At 47.0% G+C, this 26686-nt stretch overlaps 1 protein-coding gene and 1 pseudogene across 2 annotated transcripts in view; one reads left to right on the top strand and one right to left on the bottom strand.

The window, feature by feature from the left end:
• The window catches only part of LOC126538488 (FMRFamide receptor-like), a 1022731-nt gene that overhangs the window by 306195 nt on the left and 689850 nt on the right, over window positions 1-26686 (bottom strand). The window lies entirely within an intron of this gene.
• LOC126538376 (uncharacterized) overlaps window positions 8805-26686 on the top strand; it is a 174423-nt pseudogene continuing 156541 nt past the window's right edge.

The raw sequence follows: 26686 nt of genomic DNA on the forward strand, positions 1-26686 counted from the left end.
GTCGACGAAAGGGATCGCGAAAAGACCGCCTTCATCACGCCAGACGGCCTCTATGAATTCAAGGTTATGCCATTTGGACTGTGCTCGGCGCCTGCGACGTTCCAGCGCGTGATGGACACGGTTTTAGCAGGATTGAAGTGGCAGACCTGTCTTGTTTACTTGGATGACGTCGTCGTCTTCGCCGGAAATTTTGACGATCACCTTAAGCGGCTTGCGACAGTATTAGAGGCCATCAAGTCATCAGGGCTCACTCTGAAGCCGGAAAAGTGTCGCTTCGCTTACGATGAGCTTCTATTCCTAGGCCACGTCATCAGCAAATCTGGAGTTCGCCCCGACCCGCAGAAGACAGCTGCCATCGCAAAGTTCCCACAGCCAATCGATAAGAAGGCAGTGCGCAGATTCCTTGGCATGTGTGCCTACTATAGGCGCTTTGTCAAGGACTTTTCACGCATCGCTGAGCCGCTAACACATCTAACGAAATGTGATGTCGAGTTCAAGTGGGAGACGCCGCAGGCCGACGCATTTCAAGAACTCAAACGACGCATGCAGTCACCGCCGGTACTTGCACACTTCCACGAGGACGCCGATACTGAAATCCACACTGACGCCAGTAGCCTAGGCCTCGGTGCCGTCCTAGTCCAGAGGAAAGACGGACTTGAACGGGTGATATCTTATGCTAGCCGGTCGCTGTCAAAAGCGGAAGGCAATTATTCTACGACTGAAAAGGAATGCCTCGCCATCATTTGGGCTACAGCTAAATTCCGCCCTTACCTCTATGGCAGGCCATTCAAAGTCGTCAGCGACCATCACGCGTTGTGTTGGCTAGCTAACTTAAAGGACCCTTCAGGACGGCTGGCGCGGTGGAGCCTCAGATTGCAAGAATATGACGTCACTGTAATATACAAGTCCGGACGAAAACACTCTGACGCCGACTGCTTATCACGCGCCCCCATCGATCCCCCGCCGCAAGACGAGGACGACGACGCCTTCCTTGGAATAATAAGCGCGGAAGACTTCACTAAACAGCAGCGAGCAGACCCGGAGCTAAAAGGCCTCGTCGAGTACTTGGAAGGGAACACCGACGTTGTCCCTAGGGCATTTAAGCGCGGGTTGTCTTCGTTCACGCTACAAAACAACCTGCTCGTGAAGCAGAACTTCTCACCAGTCCGCGCCAGCTACCTTCTTGTTGTACCGTCAGCGCTGCGTCCAGAAGTACTGCACGCCCTACACGACGATCCAACCGCTGGGCACCTTGGATTCTCCCGGACGCTGTCGAGGATACAGGAAAAGTATTACTGGCCGCGTCTGACCGCTGACGTCGCCCGTTACGTCAAGACATGCCGAGACTGTCAGCGGCGCAAGACACCACCGACCAGACCAGCAGGGTTACTACAGCCGATCGAACCTCCTCGTCGACCATTCCAGCAGATTGGGATGGATCTGTTGGGGCCGTTTCCGACGTCAACATCCGGGAATAAGTGGATCGTCGTGGCGACGGACTACCTCACCCGCTTCGCTGAAACTAAAGCTCTACCAAAAGGCAGTGCAGCCGAAGTGGCGAAATTTTTCGTCGAGCACATCCTGCTGCGACATGGTGCCCCAGAAGTCCTCATCACCGACAGAGGAACGGCTTTTACAGCAGAGCTCACCCAAGCCATTCTGCAATACAGCCAGACAAGCCACAGGAGGACAACTGCCTACCACCCGCAGACGAATGGTCTCACGGAACGCCTGAACAAGACCCTCGCCGACATGCTAGCAATGTACGTCGACGTCGAACACAAGACCTGGGATGCAGTCCTGCCGTACGTAACATTCGCTTACAACACGGCGGTGCAAGAAACAACACAGATCACGCCGTTTAAGCTGGTTTACGGCAGGAATCCGACGACGACGCTCGACGCCATGCTGCCGCACGTCACTGACGAGGAAAATCTTGACGTCGCTAGCTATCTCCAGCGCGCCGAAGAAGCCCGACAGCTCGCCCGCCTGCGGATCAAGAACCAGCAGAGGACCGACAGCCGACACTACAACCTCCGACGACGCTTTGTCGAGTACCAGCCCGGTGACCGTGTTTGGGTTTGGACCCCTATACGCCGACGAGGACTGAGCGAGAAGCTCTTGCGTCGCTATTTCGGACCGTACAAGATCATCCGACGTATTGGCGCACTGGACTATGAGGTCGTGCCAGACGGCATTTCGCTGTCACAGCGGCGCCGCTCACGACCTGAAATTGTCCACGTTGTGCGACTCAAGCCGTATCACCAGCGTTGACGAACTTTGGGACTTCGCATAACTGACCTTTGGACTTGATTTCTTTTCGTTGTTTTGTTACTTATGTTTAATAAGTGTCCTTTTGTGTTTCCCTCTCTGATATTTGTAGCATCGGGACGATGCTATTTATGAGGGGGGTATTGACACGTGTACTTATATTTATCGGGCGACCACGTTCCGCCGCCTAACAAATCTTATCGCACAGCGCGGGACGCGCTTGCATGTATCCGAAGTTTCTGGAAAGTTATCGATGCTTCTATCCGCAGTCTGTTGTCGCCGAACCTTGTGTTATCTGATTTATTCGCCTGACGCGAATGGTGTAGAACTTTGTGGAAGGCACGCGGGTCCCAACGATTAGTCTGGAACATTCGACGACTGCTCTATAAAAGCCGACGCGCTTGACCCGCTGATCAGATTTTCGACGATCGCCGACTGTGTTCGCCGCTATCGTTGTGCTTTAAGTGTAGCCTGTTTTGTGGGCACAGGTTCGCCCAATAAAAGCTAGTTTTGTCTTTCACAGTACTGCTACTGTGTTCTTTGAAGTCACGACCACGTGACAATATTCGGTTACAAACTGCCTGCTGAGGGAGTTCATGCTGTGTGACGGCGAGAGCGGCACGTAAAAAACCATGAAGAATTGCTGCTCACTCTGATTCGATGAAGTCGCTTCAGTCCACATACGGCGCATCTTCTTCATACGGCGGCCCAAGACTACGGTGTACGCGCTGTCAGAGTCCATGGCTTCTGGCGTTGAGCTCTCCCAGAAATCAAGCTGGTCCGAGATGGCAAAGGCACGTCGTCCAAACATGAGCGATGAAGTAGACGACTGACCTTGTTCAGGTGGTCGTGGGAACATATTCTTGCTCATCCTTGATGAAATGACTCTCACAAAAATGACAAAAACGTAAAAAATTGCATAACAGCGAGAAGCCCAGAGCACCAGTGAACTCTGGGCAGGAAACTTGATATCCCTGCGTGGATGAATGCGGAAGCATCATGACGTCTTCCTATGACGACTCGTTTTAGGGAATGTAATGGTATTATTTTCCCGTTCTCTTGTATTATTTGTCGCATCACGTGCCTCGGCCTCGTTGGCGCACTTGCTTGGACATACAAAGGAATCGGGCGCAGCTACTGACTGAGAAGTTGAAGTCGAGGGTTCGTCTATCGAAGCGCACGTCATAAGTAACCGAAAGAAGCGCACCGACTGGCAGTGCGCCAGCACCATTAGAGCCATCGTAGAGGGAGGGGCAGTATGGGAGTGCGGGTATGATGAGCGGCACCGGAGCCAGCTGTGGGAGAAGACTCAAACACGCAAGCAATGTCACAAGCACGTCTCTGATACCACGTGGCTTTTTGCGCGATCTCCGGCGACACCACCGAATGTTCCGCTTCATGAGCCATATAATGCTTTGGCATCACTAAATGTTCTCGTGCTTTTTTTAAACCGAAGCTTTCTTTGTCTCTTTTCCCGGCTCTCCGTGCGCTGGTGCTGTGGTCTTGATAGCGCACGCCATTGGGCTTCTGGCAAAACCGCCAGATAGCATTCGCCTCCGTGCATCCTGGCCGGCGCCGCGGCGCCAGCGTTTCACAGTTTGTGCATATGGCGCATGCTGTGCTGGCTTTCCGGGGCGACACAAATGCAGCTGCTGGGCTGTGATAGTGCGAACGTTACAATCGTCTATAGCCTGTGGCTATAGAGAAGGCTTCTCAGCAGCATGCTGGCCGCGTATGCAGACGGAGCACGTAAACACGCACCTGAAAGATGTCTCCAAAGCGTGCCCTCAGCGTCGAGGACACACAGGCCCAGGAAAAGCGTCATGTAGAGCAGGAGCGTCTTACTTACGCAGCGACATGTCTCGCAGACTGCGAATCTATGTATGCCGTGTGTACATACAATAATAATAATAACTGAATTACGTACAGCCCATAATTCAATCGAAGTTTAAAACTTATGCCACGATGTGATTTGCCAAGTGAGGTAACGCCAATGCTTAACTCTCTCACAGATTATTAACAATGACGCACAACAACGCCTCAAGCAATCACGCCTCCCTGTGTGTTCTGCATACTACGCTAACAAACAGCAGTGGTGCACGCGAGGTAACCTTATGCTTAAGATCAACTCACCACTGTCCTATCGGACTAAACGCTGAAGCAATTGCACATTAGCTAGCAACATCACCGCTTCAAAGCAACAGCAATCCCCAATAAAAGCAAGCAGCATACAAAGCTTCGCTTACATCGACTCCCACAGTGCGTGGGATCCGGCAATTCTAAACATGTAATGATATTACCTCCGGTTGTCGGCTTCATTCACGTGCCCTTGAGCCAAAAGTCAGTTGCCGGCTATGTATGCCAGGCTAACCCAGCCTGCTGCAACACCGCCATCACCACCAACTGCCAGAGCCGTTACCCGGACACTCAAACGAGAGCATCCGGGCATGTTTGCGAGACCGAAAAAAGATCATTCGGGAAACCAGTCAAAGCAAAAGTCTGGCCTTTGTACGAGACTGGACTGCACTTACATTACGTTTGGACTAGTTACTGCCCAAACAAGTTACAATAAAAATTGCTTCCAATTTCTTCATGTATGCTCACAATATCACTCAAGCCGTTGCTTCTAGCACTCTGAAGATTTATTTGTCATTTCCAATAGCAACGCTCTGAAGGCAGATACAGGGCAATATACACTTATTTGTCATCTTTTGGCGCTGAGCGCTCAACGCCAGCGGCCCGCAAATTCCACGGAGCGGGTTTTGCGTCATCTCGAGAGATGGCACCACGATGCATGGCGCCTCCTTCAGGCGCTTCCAACGGCCGCGGTGGCTTAGCGGTTATGGTGTTGCGCTGCTAAGCACGATGTTGCGGGATCAAATCCCGGCTGCGCCAGCAGCATTTTGATGGAGTCGAAATGCGAAAACGTCCGCGTCCCGTGCATTGGGGGAACGTTAAAGATCCCCGGGTGGTCAAAATTAATCGGCAGTCCACCAATACGGCGTGCCTTAAAATAACAGTCTTTTTGGTACGTAAAACCGCAAAATTCAATTCATTCTTCTAGCTGGGCAATGCGCGCTCTTTCCATGGCGTCTATCGCTGCCTGTCGTGCGGCGTTCGGCCGGTTTTCTTCTTCTAGCTCGGCAACGTCATATATAGACCAGTGCAGAACATGGCGTGGTGCGTGGTCGTGTGGTGGGTTGTGCCGTTGCGAACATGGACTACACCCATTTTAATATTGTAGCTAGGGACGTGCGGAGGCGCACCGTATCGCCCGAGGGTTAACAAGCCGGGAGGCACGCCACTCCGACTCAGATTCTCCGACTGCGGTGGTGACCACATATAATGAAATCACAAACTTGTATAAACAAATGAGCCATACTTACCCGGCGCCTTATCGGGACCTTACCAGAGCGCCGGCCACCGTCCTTCGCCAGCTTCAGACAGACTCTTTCCTTAGCCCGCAGAGACTGGAGATTATCACCAATGGGGAGTGTCCCCACATGTCAAAATTGTAACGAACGAATTGGTAACGCAAGCCCACTACCTCTGCGGATATAGGTGTTCACGTCCACCCAAAATTCTCTTGTCAACCCCCTCCAAACTTACGTGGGAGGCCTTACTTGGGACTGCCGCCGAGCTGCGGGAACAACTGAAAATCGTCATTTGGGCCGAGGGAGTCGCCCACAACGGGGGCCACCCTGACACCCCGCCATGAATTTCAATAAAGACGTTGTAACGACCACCATCATCTCCAACCAATCTCCTTTGCCGGTTGCCTTTTCATGCATATATCTACTCTAGATAATGGGACAGCCAGCAAATATTTTTTGTAGCACAATTTGCCCCACGACGCGCTCGTCTGCGTTCCAACCCGTTCTCTGCAAGAGCTTCTCTCTGTTGTCGCAGACGCAATTCTCTCGCTGTTAGAGTTTTTGGCACGTGTATTGCCCTCACAAGCTCTCACCTGCGTTCTAACTGTGCCTCCGTAGGAGAAATCGAAAGGAGCGCGAGAAATCCATAACAGCCTTCTAGGTGTCTTGTCGATGCACACGTATGTGGCATAATGGTCTGAATATTGGGCTTCCATACTAGATGCACTGTGTTGAAATCCTGCCATTAGGCAATTTTATTGCTGCTTATTTTGATGCGAATGCGTGAAATGGCCCATTTAAATAGCCGGCTTCTGTCATCTGTAGGAGCGAAACGGCACCTAATTTTCCATTGGCTGCAACGTCACTGCATGAGCGCTCCTCGACGAAACATAGCGTACGCAACACCTGCTTCCACGCTAGCGCGCCAGGTATTGCGTGAGGGTAGTGGGCATCGCCCCGATGCCACGTCATCCTCGCTGTCCCTCTTGGAAGCATGTTTTATCCGCGCTTTTGTTGCCCGCGCAAGCTCTCGCCTGCGTTTTAATTGCGCCTGGGTAAGGCCACGTGAAAACGCCCCAAGCATCTGAACACGCTCGCTTGCCCTCGAGGAGTTCATAACTCGTAGAATCGCTCAGTGGCATTCAATTAGATATTATTGTTTTCGCTTTCACAACTGATAAGAATTGCTTAGGCGTGGTCGGTTTTATTATTTATTTCGCCGTAGCTTGTTTGAAATGATGGGCTTACAAAGTCACGAAGCGTTTGAAGCCAGGAAGGGGAAGTCTGAGCAAATCCCCGTACTTACCATAATTCCCATGCAAAGTGTAACACCACGCTTCTAGCTCTCGTAGACACTACAGCCAAAGTTCCCTGGTATGAAACTCTGTGGTTTGGGCGTTCAGCAGATGTGTGCCCGTACCCGGCGGCTCTTCTACAATATATCGTGGCGTAGGTTTGTGCGCCTACAAGTACGCGATGGTAAGCATGGGAAGACGTTTGGTAATCAGAGAAATTCACCGATTGAAGCCTATATTGCGCTAGGTGCCTTTTGGGGCCCGAGACGGAAGGAACAACGGAAAGGAGCATAACATAACCCCGGGCACCTATCTAAAGAGCATCACGCCACACGCCATCTGAATGAATTCAAGCATACGCTTCTACTTAAGGTGCATTTATCAATAAGGGGCTGAAAGACGTTGCTGTATGCAAGAAAGGGGTGCTCACTCGCAGAGTTAAGCAGCTCCTCCAAATGCGCCATTAGAATTTGACCAATAACTATGGAACGAATGAGCAGATGCCTCAAATAGCAATAAATATTGCCCTCTTCAGGGTGCCGAATTTTCAAAGTGGAGTTGATATTATTATCCTAATGAAGGGTCAACCTTAGGAGCGAAATGAAAAAAAAAACGTAATATTGTCTAAGCGACAAGTACTCTCCACCCACTATGCCACAGAAAAGACACGTAGCAGCCCTTTTGAGGTCAGATTACCGCAAGGGCCTACTTACCCTATGAATACGAAATTTACAATTAGATTATGGAAGCTATGTAGGCAAGGGTATGCTTAATCAGTCCCTGTGAGGGAGAACACCAGTAAACGATAACTGATCGCTCGACTTTTGCAATGGAATGTTCTAATTGCACGCATACAGCGAGACAGTTATTGTTTTCCTGGTAGATGTCGTTCTCATTCCAACATCATCATTATCATCATCATTATAATTATCATCAGCCTATCATTATGTCCACTATATAACGAAGGCCTCTTCCAGCAATCTTGAATTACAACTTTCGTCCGTTAGCTGATTCGAACTTGCGGCTGGAAATTTCGTCACCCTACCTGGTTTTCTGCCCTTCTGCGAGAACGTTTTCCTTCCCTAAGGACCCATTCTGTAGCTTTAATGGTACACGGGTTATGTGCCCTACCTTTTATATTGCCTGCCTAACTCCACTTCTTTCTCTCAAAGTAACTCAACCATTAGCAAGCGACAAATGATTGAATGTCTTGAACATGCCAGCCTGTGCTTCGTTGATGCTATACTATCCTCCCTCTACGACGGCTGTCTGACTCTTTCCCAAAGCTTACTGCTCCTATCGGGGGATGTAGAACTAAATCCAGGGCCCATGAATGCAGTTGAACGTGACCAAATGACAACCATTGAAAGGATCTTCTTGGAAATAAAAACAGGCCAGGAAACTGTGCTTGCGAAGTTAACGGAAATTACAACAAGACAATGACGGGCTTAATAGAGAAGACAAACAATGTAGAAAGTCGTATTGCTCGGGTGGAAAAAATGGAAGATAAATTTATGGCTAAACTAGATGCCTTAGAAAATAGAAGCCGTAGACAGAATCTGGTCTTTTTCGGGTTGCCTGACAGAGAGCATAACGAGACGTGGGAAGCGTCTGAAAAACTAATTAGTGGAATATGCAAAGATGTGATGAAACTTGATGATATTTCGGTTGAACAGACTCATCGCTTAGGCGTTTTCAGAGATGGCAAATACCGTCCCATAGTACCATGCTTTTCAAGGTGGAAGGCTAGAGAAACGTCTTTAAAAACGCTTATAGAAGAATAGGCACTTCGTACAGCATCTCTGAAGATTTCAGCCGAGCCGTACAAGAAAAAATACGTCAGCTTTGGAATTATGCGAAAGAAAAAAGAGAAAACAAAGAATATCGTGTTCGTTTGAGTTATGATAAATTGATCATCAATGGGCAAACGTTTGTCTGGGATAGGGATATGCGGATGCCAGTTCCACTTCAGGCGCATGCGCGACTGGACAGAGGCAAACGACGCATTCCGAATTCCGTTCCTCCGAAAGATAACTCAGCACGTTGCTCGCAGCCTGAACGGCTCTCTGTCCTGCTTATAAATTGTCGCAGCATAAAGAACAAAGTCGATAACTTCATGTCTTTAGTAGCCACTGTTAAACCTCAGATTGTGATGGGCACCGAATCATGGTTAGACAAGGACATACCTAATGTAGAAATCTTTCCGCCTGGTTTTACTGTCTATCGGAAAGATAGGTATGGACATGGCGGGGGAGTATTCATTTTGATATCAAATGCCTTGTCAAGTACACAAATGTTATTTGAAAACACTTCTGAGTCTGTCTGGTGCCCTATGAAATTACCTAACGTAAACAATGTAGTGTACGGGACATTCTACCGGCCACCCGGCAGCAGCGACTCATTAGGATTGCTGTCTGAGATGCTATCTCTTCTGCCTAATAGCGTATTTCTACGGGGGGATTTCAATTTGCCAGACTTCAACTGGAATGCCGGATGTGTGGCTGGTAATAGGTCCCGTATTTACACAGAGTTCGAATAAATTCTCGGATTAAATGGATTGCAGCAGTACGTACTAGAACCTACGCGAGAAAATGCAACTTTAGACTTAGTACTTTGCAATGAGCCGAACATAATATCAAACGTTACGGTTTGGCCAGGTATTAGTGTACCACAGGGCAGCTGTCATAGAACTTAACATACAGCGAGTACGGATGGCGCAAATTCCGCAAAGAAAAGTGTACAGCTACGACCGAGGAGACTATGCTGCTATCAGGACCGAAATTGAAAATGTATTTCCTACTTTCCAATATATGTCAAACGCACGCTGTCCGTTAACTTTGTCGTCAGCATTTCGATACAAAATACTTAAACTAGTCGAAATTCATGTTCCATGCAGGTACCTGCGGCAACGAAAAAAACAAAAACCTTGGTTTAACGTAGAAATACGCAAACTTATAAGGAAAGCAAGACTAACGTATAAAACGTTTTCTGCCGACACCAGTCTGGCAAATCAGAAACGCTTGCGAGAGATAAATAAGCTATCGAAAGCAACAATCAAATCTGCCAAAGATAAATTCTCTGTTGAAAATTAAACAGGGACTTGAGAGGAAACCCAAAATCTTTTTGGAAATATGTAAAACAAAATCAAAAAGAAGACATATCAATACCATCTTTTACTATTGACGGCAAAACCGTGACGTCAGACTATTAGAGGGCGGAATGCTTCAACCAGTACTTCCAATCTGTGTTTTCGCTAGTATCTGCTGGGGAGTCTTCGCTTTTGAACAACGACAATCAAGGCGATATGATGCCAGACATTGAATTTGATGTTAGTGGCGTCGATTCTTTATTACGGCATTTAGATGACACAAAAGCAATTGGACGTGATGGAATATCCCCAGTGGTCCTTAAAGAGTGTCATAGCATCATTTCTCCGTATTTAATGATCATTTATAAGCTTTTCCTTGAAACAGGCCTCATTCCCCAAGATTGGAAAACGGCAAGCGTGACACCCGTTTTTAAATCGGGCGATAGAAAACTCAGAGAAAACTATAGGCCGACTTCACTAACGTCAATATGTTGCAAGATATTCGAATACATTTTATGTAGTAACATATCTGCATGCCTTGACTCAAACGCTTTCTTTACACCTTCCGAGCACGGATTCCGGAAAGGTTATTTCTGCAACATACAACTAATAGAATTCCAGCACTTCCTATCTAAAACCATTGATAACAATAGTCAGGTACATGCGGCTTTTATTGATTTTCAAAAAGCTTTCGATATTGTGTCCCATAAGCTCCTAGATGTAAAGCTTGCTGCATTAAATATAAACGAAAACGTTCAAAATTGGATACGACACTACGTAAACGGAAGAACCCAGTCTGTCGTCCTAAACAACGCTGCATCTTCACCAACAACTGTTGCTTCGGGCGTTCCTCAGGGGGAGCGTACTGGGCCCCTTGTTATTTTTAATCTACATAAATGACGTTGTCCAACTAATTACATCACCCATAAAACTAATTGCTTATGACTGTGTGATCTACAGAGAAATTACCACTGAAGATGGCACAAATACATTGCGAACACATTTAGATATGGTAGCGATCTGGTGTAAAAAATGGAACATGAATTTAAATATAAAAAAGTGCAGTAGCGTAAGTTTTTTCAGAAAATTACCTAAATTTCAGCACCGATATAACATCAATGGCACGCTTATCGACATACAGTCTGAATATAAGTATTTAGGAGTCTATTTTACCGAATCACTGACTTGGCGTAAACAGATTGACACTGTCATAGAAAAAGATAGTAGGATGTTACATTTTATTTGCAGAAATTTTAAACAGGCAACACGCGAAGTTAAAGAAACTTTATACTTCTTACATCTTAGAACAATACTTGATTATGCTTGTGTAATATGGTATCCCTATCAAGATTACCTCGTTAATAGACTCGAAAAACTACAGAACCAAGCAGTAAGGTTTGTTGGCAATAATTACAGCCCGTACTGTAGCGTTTCCGCAATGAAGGCCACTTTAGGATGAGATCTACTACATATGCGTAGGCAGAAGTTAAGGCTTAAACTATTGCACCGAATATATAATAATCAGAGGGGTATTAATTGCTATAACTATCTCCTGGAACCAGATTACATATCGACTCGCTGTGATACCAACAAAAAGATCTCAGCCTATAACTGCAGAACAAACACTTTCTACTACTCTTTTTTCCCCAAATAAATTAGACGATGGAACAGTTTATCAAATCATATCGTAAATGTGTCAAGAAACAAACTATTCTATTCTATGCTGTGACGGCGCTCGTGTAAAACAAAGGTATGTGTCATATATCTTGAAACCTGTTTGTTTAACATTACTTGTATGCCTTTCTCTAACAGCTATTGTAGTGCTTCTGTTTGTGAGTATATCTGTCCAAAAGCTTTTCTGTATTACTGGTTATATTTTCTTTCCCCCTATGTAATGCCTTTATGGCGATGTAGGTACTCTGTAAATAAATAAATAACTAAATAAATAACCAAGAGTATGTAACCGGTCGCCGACCTACGTAAGGCGAGAGAGAAAATAAAGGAGAAAGGAAGCTTCAGGAGGTCACACCCGGTCGGCTACCTTACAGTGGGAGAGAGGGAAGCAGCAAGAAAAAGGAAAGAAAAGAAATAAGAAGTTATATGCAAGCACTCATAAAAGCGTTCACCACTTTATTTATTTATTTATTGTACCTACAAGGCCCGAAGGCGTTACAGAAGGGAGTGGAACTAAATATACAGCATGTGCAGATAACAGGGTATAATAATAACAAGAAAAAAATTAGAAAGTGCGGATTAACAAAAGTATTCTTCAATAGTAGTTCTAAAAGCAGATGTATCGGTTATGTTAACAATTGAGGCCGGCAGATGATTCAATTCATTGGTAGTTTAGGAATAAATGAATAAAAAAATAGGTTCGTGCGACAGTGTGGAACGCCCAATTTATGCCGATGGTCAGTACGAGATGATATATATGCAGGTTCGGACAAAAGTTCACATTTTAATTCCGGATTGTAAAAATAAATTTTGTGCAGCAGAGGTGCACAAATTATTCAAAGGTGCTCGCTGAGCCCAGTCAGTCATCGTCGAAAAAGTGAAGCAGGCATATCAATTGCTACAGAGATAAGAATGCGCCATATGAGAGGATTTGAGCCACTTAATTACAGAAGTGCGTGATACCGCACTTTGCGACTTCTCCGCATTTGAGTTGAAAGAAGAGGGTCACGCATTCGTGGGTCACGTATAACTTATTAAGCACGGCCGGAGCATGTGACCGAAAAGCAGTGATAAAAAAAAGAAGTGCCATGAAAACGGACGGCAATAAATCGAGTAATGAGCATCTTAAAATAAGAAGCACCGCGTGAATAGAAGATGGCCCCTGCATTCGTCAACAGATGCCGGGGCTTCATTAAAAACCATCTCTTATTCAGCGTCCTTCGGCGGCACAGGTAGGCTTCTTCTGTTCCCCGTTATACGGGCCCCTTTCAGAAACGGCGGCAACGCCTCGAGGGAGCTGTTTCGCCGCGGGTTAAGGCGTCCGCCAGAAACATGAGGAGCGGGCGCTCATACATGACTTAGGACAGCGCGAGTGGGACCCCGGTGGCGCATAATCATTATTTAACGAGCCCGCAGAAGCGCCTCGCTCCTCGAAGAAGCGGCCTCTTCCTTCGAGAAACGCGGCGCCCACGTACCGCTGTTAGAGCTAGCGAACACAAGCAGTGACCCGGCGTCGGCGAGCTGATTATGGAACGCGTGGGCCAATGCAGTGTCCTAGGAAAAGCCCGCGCTTTGCTGCGGGGCCCCGCATGACCTTTCACAGGTTAGTCAGGGCGCTGGACGCAGCGCGGCTACGCGGACCACATGCACTTGCCCCCATGATTGACACAAGCGAGTGAGTTTGACATCACTAGCTGAACTTCAGAACATGCAGAGCACAAAGACAACTTTCGTGCCTTTGGCTTTTAGGTACACGCAAACTGTAGAGCTGTGGTCCAGTGGCTCAAAGGAATGAGGAGCGAGCATAGCTGGCTTGCTTTAGCATCTGAGTAGATTAACATGAATCAACTGAGTCATTATACTTACGCAACAATTTTGGCGTTCTTTGGCATTGGCCGGTCGCCTTCACTAATTGTTTGTCAAGCACTAGGAATCACGGAAATTTGCACTTTCTAACTAGTCTAGTACAAGCGCTCTTTGAGAATACGGGCCAAAGAGTGCGAGAAGCATGCTTCTGTCTGGATAAAATTCAGCGACAGAGAAGTCGCATGAGGATACAATCATTCTGAACCAGTAAAAGAAGATACCTGGAAAACCAGAAAGAAAATAGACTTCAGACATCGCTAACTGCTTCAAGCCCAACCACGTGAGTACCCGACTGAGTGAACGTGAAATCTTTCTGATTTCTGATACTACAAATATTAATGAACGAAACGAAGTAGACTGAAATGACTACATTTTCGATATACCACTACGGCATTTTCACGGCTGTACTGGCTGACAGTGTGAAGCGAAATTTATCGACCCTGTCATGCGGTGTGGCCAAACGTGTCATTTCCTGCTGCCCTATGAAGACCGCAAAACCCCGATGTCAGGTCCCATTGGGCTGCTACAAGCTCTCTCATGCCCAACAGCGACCTTTGGGGTCATCGGTATTGAGCTTTACTGCCTCCTTTCTCCCAATATGAGCGGCCATCGTTGGATTCTAACGGCCGTTGAACATTTGGCCCGCCATACAGAGGCTGCTCCCCTGCACTCCGGCAGCTCTTTAGAAGAGCTTTTTTTTGCGATATCTTCCCCCTTTACGGCGCTCCACACGTTGTCGTTAGAGACCATTGCGAGTTCGTTTTTCAAGCACATCCATTGAAGTTCTTCGTGCCTCTAAGACAGTTCACAAAACGACCTTGAGATATCCTACCGAGAGCAGCGGCTGTCAAGCCATTAGATTTTGAAGTGTTTCCTTCCTACACTATCCCATATGATTTCCAGGCACATCGAGCCCGATCACCCAAATCGGGACACTGTCCTGTTTGCCACGTTGGCTTACAAGTTCACAGCGTCGCCATACAGCATGCGGCCGGCTGTGCTATGCTTGTTTCTTGTTTACTAACAATCCACTTCTTTTGCCCTCAATGCAGCTTTGTTTGTCTTGTTACCACCCACATGCCCTTCTTGCGAACTAAACGTTGCCTAAACTTGAGACTAAACGTTGCCGCCCACTCACCCACAGTAATACACGATGTTGCCAAATAGACGCTCAACTCATTTATGACTCTACACACTGCGTTGTGTCCTACCGCACCAGTGTTCAAGTCCTACATTGGACGCCCACCCGCTCGTCTAGTTTCCGTGAAATATTCGTCAACCATTTTCTAGGCATGTATAAAATCCACACCAAAACCATCCCCGGCAACTATCTCGTTTATTCTTTCTGTGTTTCGTGAGAGCATGGTTACTGCGGGGGAGAGGAGGGGCGTAGAAATCCTACATGCCTCCCGCTTGAAACCGCTTCAATTGACATGCTTCGTCCGTCTGGCAGATGCCCAGGCAAGCAAAGCACTTTCCCTTCAGAGGGGAAGCCTGCATGAGCATTATTTAAAATTATGCTGAACTTCATCTGTACGTACCATCACACTTGGGCGCGTTGACTTGCTCCCTCTTAAACTCTCCATAATAAAACGGCTGCCTCATACACATTGAACCTTTGAAGAAAGCAACAGCAAAAGTATACTTCAGCAAACAATATTTTACAAAGTATTAAGAATAATCCCAACGTATACAGCAGAGTGCGCAGAAACTACTATTCCCGAGCTTTATACCTCCACCCGGCTGCATTACCAGATAAATGATGCATTTTATTTCATTTAGAACGGCGGTTTCATATGGAGTACCAAAGTATTTAGTGTATGTCTCGATTTCTTTTCGAAACCGACCGCACATTTGTGTCACTTTGCAGAATCAGAGCCGAAATACCGGCAAATCTGTCATTTTAGCAGTGTCACCTAGAATTTTAGTTGCCCGTTATTAAACCACTCACACTAAAATGATTGCCGCTCGAAACATTTTCTAACACTTGATGAAAAGATTTTCATCAAAAGCCGTTCTTCACATACACATGTGTAATAAAGATTCACTTCACATGCCTACCAGCCATATTGTTCCCCCTATTTTTATGAAATTTAATTTCAGTGACCGTTTCTTTTCTCCAGTAGTCATTCTTTAAATGTATTTACAACGCTCTGAAGCATGTACATAACTGATTTACTGCAAGAGCAGTAATTAAACCACAAATCTTTAGCTTTCCCTACACATCACCCACATCTGTCCCTAATTTCATACATTAAAATTGCGGTAGCTCCAATGCATCTTGTCATCTATATACAGCGAAACTTTCTTTAAATGCATAAAAAGCGCTGCTGGAAGAATGAGGACAGAAGCCAATTGGTGTCGGCTTGTGTGTGATCGTCATGCCATTGCTAAGTGACACCAAAGGTCTTCCCTTAAACCGCATGAATCATGTTACGAGCTGTGCAAACGCAGCCCGTTCGCATCCTGTCGGTTGCGCGAGCATGTTCTCTCAGACACCGTGATACACAATGCGGCGCATGCGGCGATCATCTCTAAGAGCTTGTTCACGTTGGTACGATAGCAGTATAGCGCTATCGTACGTACCCTAAGGGACGTAGTGTCGAGCTGCTGGGCTGGAGGGCCCAGGTTCGATCCCACAATCGGGATCGGGCCATTAAGGCAGTTTTCCTTCTGTAATGCGTGAGCTATTTGACAAGACAGCACCCGCACCCAGAGGGCACGATCAGAAAGTTACGAAATGGTTCGCCAATAAAGCTTTGCTTTATAAATAAGGTGACTAAACTAGTTCACCATGGGCACTTCAGCCGACTCACTCAACACGTGAAAACAGGGCGACAAGGAGTGCTCATTAATTCTGTTGCAAAAGCTATAACTGAGCCGGAAGCAATTACTTTCTACACACAATGTGCTTCACATTCTCGCACTGTTCCCATGAAATGTGAACGCGATGAGATGGCGAGTTCTGTCGACACAGTGGAAAACATGGCAGACAAAACCGATGTAACACCAGGCGGTGGTGGTTACCACAGGTCACGTGGTTAACAACTCTTGGTGGTGATTACCACAGGTCACGCATGACGCGATTTCATTGACTGGAGGCGCACTATTTTATTTGATAAACTATATAGTTGTGCATAATGAAAGCTCCAAGCTCGATAAATTATTCTATTAATGAAAATCCAAGAAAACAGTTAGTATTTCAGATGTAGCATTTCATTTTTTTACTGTGTTACCGTTATCACTGCTGTCTCCTTTGCAATGACGCAGCTTCTACCCTTGCAAGCGAAGACCGTCACCAAGCTACCTGCTCTTGCAGTGACTTAGCGCCTGCGCTAAGCACATTCCAGAAATTGGAGGGCTTAGCTGTGTACTATTGAGCAACAATGCAGAGGAGATGTATAGTGACAGACAGCAGGTAAGCACAGGAGGCAGTAAATGGGTTGGAGTAACGCCGATGCATGGGGGGGGGGGGGAAGATGACGTAACACTTGTGGCACGATGCGATGTGCCGCGTGAGGCAATGGAACGTTTAACCTTCTCGGAGGTTAGGAACAATTAAGCACAACACCACCTCAAGCAAACAAGTCTTGCTGTGTTCTGTGTACTGCACACGCAAACAGCAGTGGTCCTCGTATGGTGACGTTCAACTTCAACTCACCGCTCTCTTCTTTAACTAAACACTGAAGAAATTAAGTATTCAGCGTCAACATCACCGCTGATTATTCTCAATCAAAGCAAGCATCACAAAAAGCTTCGCGTATATCGATTCCCACAGTGCGTGGAATCCACGTGATTTTTTATCTCTGGAAAACTATCGCAAGCCGTCTGCCGCGCCGTGTATTTCAGATAAATTAAAAGAAAGCGAAAGTAGGAGCCATTCCTACAGGCTGCTCCCAGTGATAAAAACACCACGAAAGAACTTCCAGCCTGTTAAAAAAGCTGAAAAGTAAGGTATCGCATCTTTTTCAAAGTCTTCACTTACTGTGGATGAGTTAACTGATAGCCTTTTGAAGTATCAGCCGAAGCACACAACTGGGCACTATAACGTAAAACTATTCCAAACTTTTGTATTCCAATTCTGCAACCAGCCGTCCGCGATTGGTCAGAAACTTTGGTGGACCCTCCCCTCCCCCCTTCACCTGTCTCTCAAGCGGCGTCACGAAAATGGCAATAGCTCCCCATCTGATATGACGCGTACACAGTCATTTTGCATGATTTGATCGAACAAAAGAAAAATTGTTATTTCTGATTCGATGCCTTTTCGCCATTAGCCCTCGGCTATTGGTCAAGAGCTTTCGGACTGCATCCACTTCACCTGCCTGTCACGCAACATCACAAAACCGCAAGACCTCAACGCGTCAAAGTGACGTGCACGCGTTAAAAATGCATTAATATGCTGAACAAACGCGAATTTTCTTCTGAATAGCCGCAGGTGGCTCCGTTCCGAAAGGAATAAAAGATGGCTGCCGCCAGTCGCTCAGGCACTGGCTACTCGCACGTGTCGGACAGCATGGGTTTATTTGCGCGTAATAAAACATTTTGCGTGCCCGTGTAGCATTTTCTAGCACTTTCGGCACGTTTACGACCTCGTTCTCCCAACTATTCCTTGCTGAGGAACCGTTTTAGCCTCATTCTTAAGCCTCTGTTGCATGCCGCCGCGATCGTCGACGAGCCACCGCAAGCTAAGTAAGGGAAAACGGACCAATCGCAGACGCTGGCACCACCTCCTTCATCCGGTTATCGATTTGTAGTGGCTCGGCCCCATCGAATCCCTCTCCACTTGAGCGTGCTCCTCGCCTCTTGTGAGCCAATTAAATCAGACAAGCCGCTCAGTGTAGGCAATGTTATTTGTTTTTCAAGCAAACAAAAGTGACCTCTTATGAACGAGGAGAGCGTTTGATTGGTCTGTTGAGACAACCCTGCGGGTGACAGCCCAATGCTTGCGTCGGCGGTTACGAAAATTTGACGTCAGGAGATTGGAATAAAAACATCTTGAAATAGTTTTACGTTATACGGCCCCTATTTTATTACAATGCAGAGGTCCTACAGCAAATATGCGGAAATGAGCTCTTTACAGTAGCTTTTGCTTCTCGTACGTTATCTTCCGCAGAACGACGGAACTTCGTAGGCGAACCGGAAGCATTGACATGTCTGTTTGCGTGCCAACACTGCCATGTTTACTTGTGGGGTCGACAGTTCACTCTACGAACTGATCACCAAGCTCTAGTCGCATTGTTATCTTCAAAGGGTCCTAGACAGCGACCATTAAGAATTTGAAGGTGGAATGCAAGATTGACATATTACAATTTCACCATTGAGTACTGTAAAGGTGACCAAAATGTCATTGCGGACGCATTGTCACGCCTACCTGCCCCTCCCGAATGTGAACCAGCATCAGATGAGGAAATAGCGTCTTTAGTTTCATCTTGTATCACAAAGGAGGAATTCCAAGCAGCTACACAAGCAGATCCAGTGTGCCAAGCATTATAAGTCAAAATATTAAAAGGATGGAGAACTGGGGCGGACCTACCGCCAGAGTCACAGGCATATGCTGCTGTACAGTCCGAATTGTCCTACGTGGATAACCCGCTTCTCCAAGGTGAACGTATCGTTCCTCCTGCTTCCCTATGTCAGACACTCCTGTCTATTGCTTATGAACGTCACTTAGGCATCACGAAAACCAAGCTCAGATTAAGAGGCATCTACTGGTGACGTCACATGGATAGGCAAGTTGAGGAACTTGTGAAAAACTGCTTTTTGTGCCAACAAGCAGATAAATCTGCCAAGCCATCTTTTGCTCCATTACAACCTGTCGAATGGCCGCTAAGACCATGGGAAAAGTTAGCCATAGGCATAATAGGGCCCCTTGATCGTGCTCCACAATATTCTCGTTTTGCTTTGCTCATGGTTGGCTATCATTCCAAGTGGCCCGAAGTTGCTTTTATGCCTTGCGCCCCATCCGAGGCCAACATACGCAATCTCATGTCCATATTCAGTAGAGAAGGATTTCCTGGTGCTATAGTGTCTGAGAATGGACCACAGATTGTTTCTGCAGAGTTCGAAAACTTCCTCAAAGAAAGATGCGTTAAGCATTTCTCGTCTTCTCTTTACTACCCACAGGCCAATGGACAGGTAGAAAGATTTAACCGTGTCCTTAAAGAGTTCATACTGATTGCTATTTTGCGACAGCGAGACCTCACGCTTGCGTTCTTAGAATACTTAGCAATTTACAAGTTTACTCCACATATGACTACCGGTGTGTCTCCAGCTTTGCTGCTCCATAGTCGACAACCACGAACTCGTCTGGACGTCACAAACATGCCTCCAATTCATCCTGAATTTGCTTGTCCAAGGTTGCGCCAGGAAGTGCAGAGTCAAAAAACAGGAAAATAGTAATAAGCATATGGATCGTCGGCGCGCAACCAAATGTCATCAGTTTCAACCAGGCGATCTGGTTAGGGTACGTACTTCACGGAAATCTGGTCCTAAATACTCCGGTCCGTTCAAGATTTATCGCAAAGTTGGTCGAAGTAATTTCGAGCTTGAACATGGCAAGCGTTGGAATGCTTCTAAACTGGTGAAGTACTCGGCACGTCAGGGTGAAACAATAAATGAGAGGAGTCATTTCAATGACGACACATCCTCTGACGATAGTCTTCCACCTTTTCTTCCAGTTCCTACTGGTACCTATTTTCCTGCGGCAGCCACTTCTTTGGAACCGCCCGATTCACCACCGCCACCGGGTTGACCCCGTGCAGAAAAATCTCCTGACCCTCCGTACGACATTCCTGCCCAAGACACTCCTGCTGAAAACACTCTGGACACTGACACACCTTCCGGTACCTGTACGAGTAAAACTTCCGCTGTTCCTCCTCTACAACCTGAGCCAGTCCTCCGTAGGTCTACACGTCGTAGACAACCTACGGTTTAAGGATGATGTTTCCAAGTAGCTTTCTGCCTTGGTTTACTCTCTACAGAGGTTTCAACCTTCCCATAGTCCATAATAGTATCCTTCATAATAGTAATAAATAGTGCATAAGTAGTATCCTTCAAATGGCTGGGATTTCTGGCAGCATAAACGGTGCAATGCGCACACCGTACTTACTGCTATACTGCAGATTTGTTAGTGGGTCCTAGTGGTAGGAACACTTTCCTTGATTTCTTAGCATCCCCGTAGAAGGGATACCATACACTTCTTGTACGTTACAATTTTGGCAGCATAAGCATGTAGTATGCACATTTTCACTGCGGTAATAGCCGCCATACGAATTTGTCTTTCATGCCAAAAAGTTTTGAACTTTATTTAGGTCTTTAGCATCCTCACGAGGGGACTATCCCAACTTCTTGGGAGTGTAACGTGCTTTCTACGCACAATCTCCAATCCATGACAGCCGCAGAGCTCTCTCGAGTCAGGCTCAGGGCGAATGAGTCACGCATAAGTGCTGTCCCGGGGACACGCAGATGTTGTACTCTGTGAATCTGTACTTCTTCTTGTACTCTGTGAATTCTTTTTCCTGTGTGATATGTGTATGCAAATGTGCATCTCATCGTCTTCCCAAGACGGGTACTGAAACTCTTCAGACCTGCAGTGCAATCTTGTTCACTTGCAGTCTTCATGTTGTGTGTTTTTCTTAAAATGGGAAAGCCAAAGATGTCCGCTCAAAAAAAGTCTGTGATAGCTACACGCGCCTGAATTTTTTCTATTGAATAAAGATGTAATCACCAAACACGCCTGTTACAGTGCTAACATGTGCACTTTAGTCAACTCAGTTTAAGTCAATAACATGACATGTAGTCAGCAGCATTCCCACTGCGATTATTTTTCCATTTGGCCAACGCCAACTAAATGATACATGTTCATTAGTCATAGTAGTAGAAAATCCTGTTCTTTGTATAATGAAAAATAACATGTCCAGAACTTACATTAAAAAATCTTCATTGTGTAACGCTTACGCTTCTGTGTTATTCTGTAACTCATGACTTGCTTTGTTGCGAGGAGAGCGAGTTGCGCTTTTTTTCCTCTCAAAGGAGATGTGACGTAATATCCTGCGTCGGCTTCCAGTTTCGGTTTCGAATCGGTCACCTCAGAGTGCCGCTGAGCGCCAGATGCCGTATACACCTGCTGCGCTTCCACTCACTGGAATAAAGTCATTCTTTGTCTCGTCCCCGACTTGATCTGTGCGGCTTTTCTTTGCGGCGCTGCGCGCCCTGGCCGTTTAGGCCTCATGCCGCAAGTGCTTCGCCCAGCAGCGCCATCGAAGCTACTACAATGAGGCCCCGAACATTAAAATTTCCCGGACAATATACGAAAAACAATCAAGGTGGCTCCCATTCCCAAGAACATGGACCCCAACCTACACGAAGAACGCAGGAAGGCGAGAGCCGAATACATCCAAAAGTCCCTAGCTTCCCAGGCAACAACGGTATACGTGGACGCAGCCACATACACCAGAAGGGCGAGACAGACCAACCCCAACGCAGTAGCGGTGGTGATAAACTCGGATATGCGAGAAATCGTCAACGCATCTCTACGGGACTGCACGGTAGTCGAGGCTGAAGAAGCGGCCGTCGCTCTAGCGGCAGCGGAGGGCTATCGGACTAGGCGGTCCTTAACAATACTAACCGACTCCCAAACAGCATGCCGAAACTACATGTTCGGCAGAATAGGTCACAGAGCGCTCCGCATACTCCGCTCAGAAGATCCCCACACAAAAAACCCAGAAAAAGAACAACCAATTAGACACACGATAATGTGGACGCCGGGTCACACGGACGTGGAAGGCAACCGTGAGGTCGACAGGGTAGCCCGAGGATACACTGCATACCGAGCACCCTCCGCCAATGACCTCGAGGAAACCGAGCCAGTCCCCAGAGAATACTCGGCTATCCTGAATCACTATAAGGGCAGCAGGAAGCGGTACCCCTCGCCGCATAGGTCTCTCACTAGAGAGGACTCCGTAGCTTGGAGGCTGCTACAGACGGGTGCATATCCGAACTTAAACACCCTCAGCAAAATACAACCCACACAATACAGTGACAAATGCCCATGGTGCCAGGACACACCCACACTCTACCATATAACGTGGGCCTGCCAGAAAACAAATGCGGCACCAATAATACCAAACCCGAGTGCGGAGCAATGGGAAGGAATGCTCTCCAGCGACCGTCAGGACGTCCAACTAGGGCTGATCCGACGGGCCCAGCTGGCAGCGGCATCCAGCGGAGCCCTGGACTAGGGGCAGACGGCCATTGCCAAGAAGATGGAAGACACCATCTGACTCCGCGAAATTCATAGAATTTTCTAGAGCTAAATAAACGTTTTTCCTCCTCCTCCTCCTCCCCATAGAGCTCCTAGGATGACCTCGTTCCCTTAGAATGTAACTTTTTCATCTCCTATAGTTCTTTGATATTGGGAAACATCGCGGAGAACCACCGTTAGACGCTTTAGAGCTACTGACTTTGAAAGTTTTTGAAAATATTAGTTGACGCCCTTGAAGCGTCGCGAATAAAAATCTAATTATTTTCTCAAACTGTGAACTTTGCGGTACGTTTATTTTTCTCATGACATTAGGCAAACGCCCTCCGCGGTTGGTTAAACGCGCTTCTAACCTTCTGGAACACTTGTGTGAGTAGTTTCCTACAAAGCAGTTGCTTAACCAACACAATTTAAGCGTTGCTTGTAAATTATCCATAATATGCTCGCTATTTGAACCAAATATAAGCGACTTGGCTAGTTTGGGTCAGCGAGTAGACCTGAAAAACTAATTATGTGGTTCGTATAACGCAGGGAAATCGATAAAAACGAATATTCAGTAAATATTTCGAAAACTCATAATTACCGTGCACACTTCAGGCTTGCAGTGAATATCAGTCATCAACCGCTTCCGTTCCTCTCCGAGTATACATTTACTGCCACCTTTCGCTAGTAGACAACGAAACAAGGAGGAGCACACACACGCAAACACGGCGCTGTCGCGGTGAAACACTGGAAAAGCACGGCAGGTACCCGTTTCACGTTGAGTTTGAACTTTAAATGCAACATTTCAAAAGAAGTGTCCCCACTTTCGCTGGTAGGCTCATTGCCTCACAAGGCCCACTGCGATGATGACAAACAATGTATTCGCTGTATTGCCCTTAAGGCGAGGGTGTAGCATTTGTCATTTTTTTTATTTAGTACGCACTGCAGACCAAAATGTGGTCATTGAGAGACCGGCATACGTGATTATATGCATACGAAAAAGAAAAAAATAGATCAGTTCAAAAAGAAACAAAAGAAAGCAAAACAAGCAAATAGTTACGGTTCAAGTCATCTGACAATGACTGTCGATGGTAATGCGTTTAGCATTCGAGCAAAGTAGTGACAAACCGTATTCCTGAAGTTACGATTATTTAACTGCTGTAGCAGTTCAACGATTAAATTAACAAATTTTAGCATATATTCCGGGGTTTTACGAGCCAAAGCGACGATGTGATTAGGAACCATGCCGCAGTGGCTGACTCTGGAAATTTTGACCATATGAGGGTCGTGAACGCGTCCCGAATGCACAGGATATCTTTTTTTTTTTGCATTTCGTCCCCCAACGAAATGCGGCCACCGCGGCTGGTATTTGTTCTCGTGACCTCGTACTTAGCAGCGCAACACCACATCCACTAAGCCACAACGGCGGGTAACTGTTGGGGTCATAGACACTTCCGTTGCTTCGGGTGTGTAGGACATACTACGATATCGTCCCATTTTGCTATGAAACTCGCTGGCCAAGGTACCGTACGAGCATGGCAACATCAAGAAGATTGCAAAACGACAATGAGGTGACGATTTTTGAGTGATGAGGATGGCCTAACCATGAAGGCGGGACGACCATAGTATTACAACTGGATGACGAAGCTGGAAAGACGGCCATGGCACGACCACAGTAGCATGAAGCCGATGGTGTGACGACGGATGCATAATAGAGACTGCGTGACGGCAACGCTCTGACAACGATGGCATTAGAGCACCCGCCGTGCTTGCTGAGGGGCTTTGGTGTTGCGCTGCTAAGCGTGAGGTCGCGGATTCAAACGCCGGCCACGGCAGCCGCATTTGGATGTTGACGAAATGCAAAAACATCCGTCTACTTAGGTTTCGGTGAACGTCACGTAATCCGACGCGGTCAAAATTAATATGGAGTCCCCCACTACGGCGTGCCTCATAACCAGATCGTGCTTTTGACACGTAAAACCCCATAATTTACTTTGAATTGAATATCAGAAAGGATGGTAGCTGTCAGAGTCTCAATTATGAATTTCATCGGAGAAATCGCGGATTCGCCACATCAGCGTGCCTTCCCGGTTTGCCATGTATCTTAAGTGCATTAGTAGTTATTTGGATACTCCAGTGGCATTTACGCTGCCGCCGTGGGCGTCGCGCGGAGTTTCTGTATGAAGTCCGATGAGATCGCGCCCCGTGCGCAGTTGGCCGTAGGTGCGAGGGAAAATGCGCAAGGCTCAGCCGAGATGGATGGCGGCTTAATGCGCGCAGTCCCCCCGCGTACCCGATGTTGGGGGACACGTGCTCAAACGGGCGACAGGGTGAGGAGGGTAGGAAAGCACGTCTCCTTCTCGACCTAGGAGAGACCCTCTTCCTTACCGCAAATAATGTTGTATGGTGGCGCGTCCCCGTCGCTACACGAAATGGGCTGCATGGGGCGCATTAGCTTTAGAGAAAAGGAGGTATACAAGTGCACCTGGGCGAGAGAGAAAAAAAAAAGGAGTTATCTGCAGAGAGGGCTGGGCCACAGTTTGGGCCAACAAAGCATTTATGACGTCTGGAACGGACGGAGACCGGAGGAGAGGTTTCCGTCTACAAAACGCTCTTGCGTCGCCCACGCCGGTTTGGGGGTGAGCCAACTTGCAATTTGGGGCCTGGCCAACCGAAATTTGGGGGTGAGATAACTTTCTTTTGGGGATGGGACAACTTCTACTTGGAGGTGGGCAAATTGAAAATTTGGGCTGTGCTTACAACTAGATAACTCCAGCGGAGTTTTTGCATTCTTTATTTTCGGCTAGTCAGTGGGTAAAAGTACTTTCTTCGAAAATTGGTTTCTCGCGCATTGGCAGAAAATTTTGCAAATGTTTCATAGATTTCCGTTCACGCTGGAAAGGCAAAAAACAAAAACGAGAACAAAAGAATCCTTGCTTTATTTTAGGTATGGCCACACTAGAGGGAAAAGGTGCGCGGTGCGTCGAAGGCGATGAAACGCAGGCGCGGCAGAGCGTCCACACCAACTGGCGCTTGTGCGCTGTGGCAGTCCCTTGACATATATAATGAAGGTATTGCCTCCTCTCGTTAGATTGCGCTACGACCCTGTACTCTGGTCTATCCTTAAAGCCAGATGAACGCGAGTGCAAAATGAGCCTTCTGGCGGGTCCAGATGACACGGCTGCTTTGCGCACGTGACTGAAGCTGTCGTGCTCATTGGTCTCCTCTGTCTGTGGCGCACGGCCATGTCACGAAAAATAGCTCGAAGAGCCATCTTTTGTGCGGTAGATGCCGCAGTGTGGGTTTTTTCTCAAGTGTGACCGTGCCTCTAAAAACATCACGCAACTCTTCTGAGAGGTACAAGTGCAAAGCAGCAGCACGAGCAAGGAGACAGAAGGCTTTTCGTTTCTCTCGGAGCTACCTACTCGCCTCTGTGCCTCTGCGAACTGCGTAGGCGGGCACGGCATCCGACGCCGTATATCTGACAACGGCGCCTTCAAGTAACTCTGCTTGGGTTCACTTGCGTCATCGATTCTCCAGCGTGATTAACTAATGATAGGTGCAGCGGGGTGAGGGCTACAGAGAGAACTGACGTACCACGAAGCTATGATTTTGAGTTCCATTCAAACATCTTTTGAGCGAAGCAGGGCACCAAGTGAATCAGCGGCTCAACATAAGGGGGACAAATTTGAATTGCTTTACGCTGTCGAAGTTTTAGCACAAAGCTACGCCACGGTGTTTATATTACAAAGTCGCATAGCATTTTCGCAACATAGGAAGCCCGATTCAGTATTTCCTTTTTGAGAAACACACACGATGGAGCGACAATGGTATAAGTTCGTCGCTATGGGAACGTAAATGCTGTTTTTTTTTAACT

The sequence above is a fragment of the Dermacentor andersoni genome, chromosome 4 (assembly GCF_023375885.2).
Source record: "Dermacentor andersoni chromosome 4, qqDerAnde1_hic_scaffold, whole genome shotgun sequence".
Taxonomy (NCBI): Eukaryota; Metazoa; Arthropoda; class Arachnida; order Ixodida; family Ixodidae; genus Dermacentor; species Dermacentor andersoni.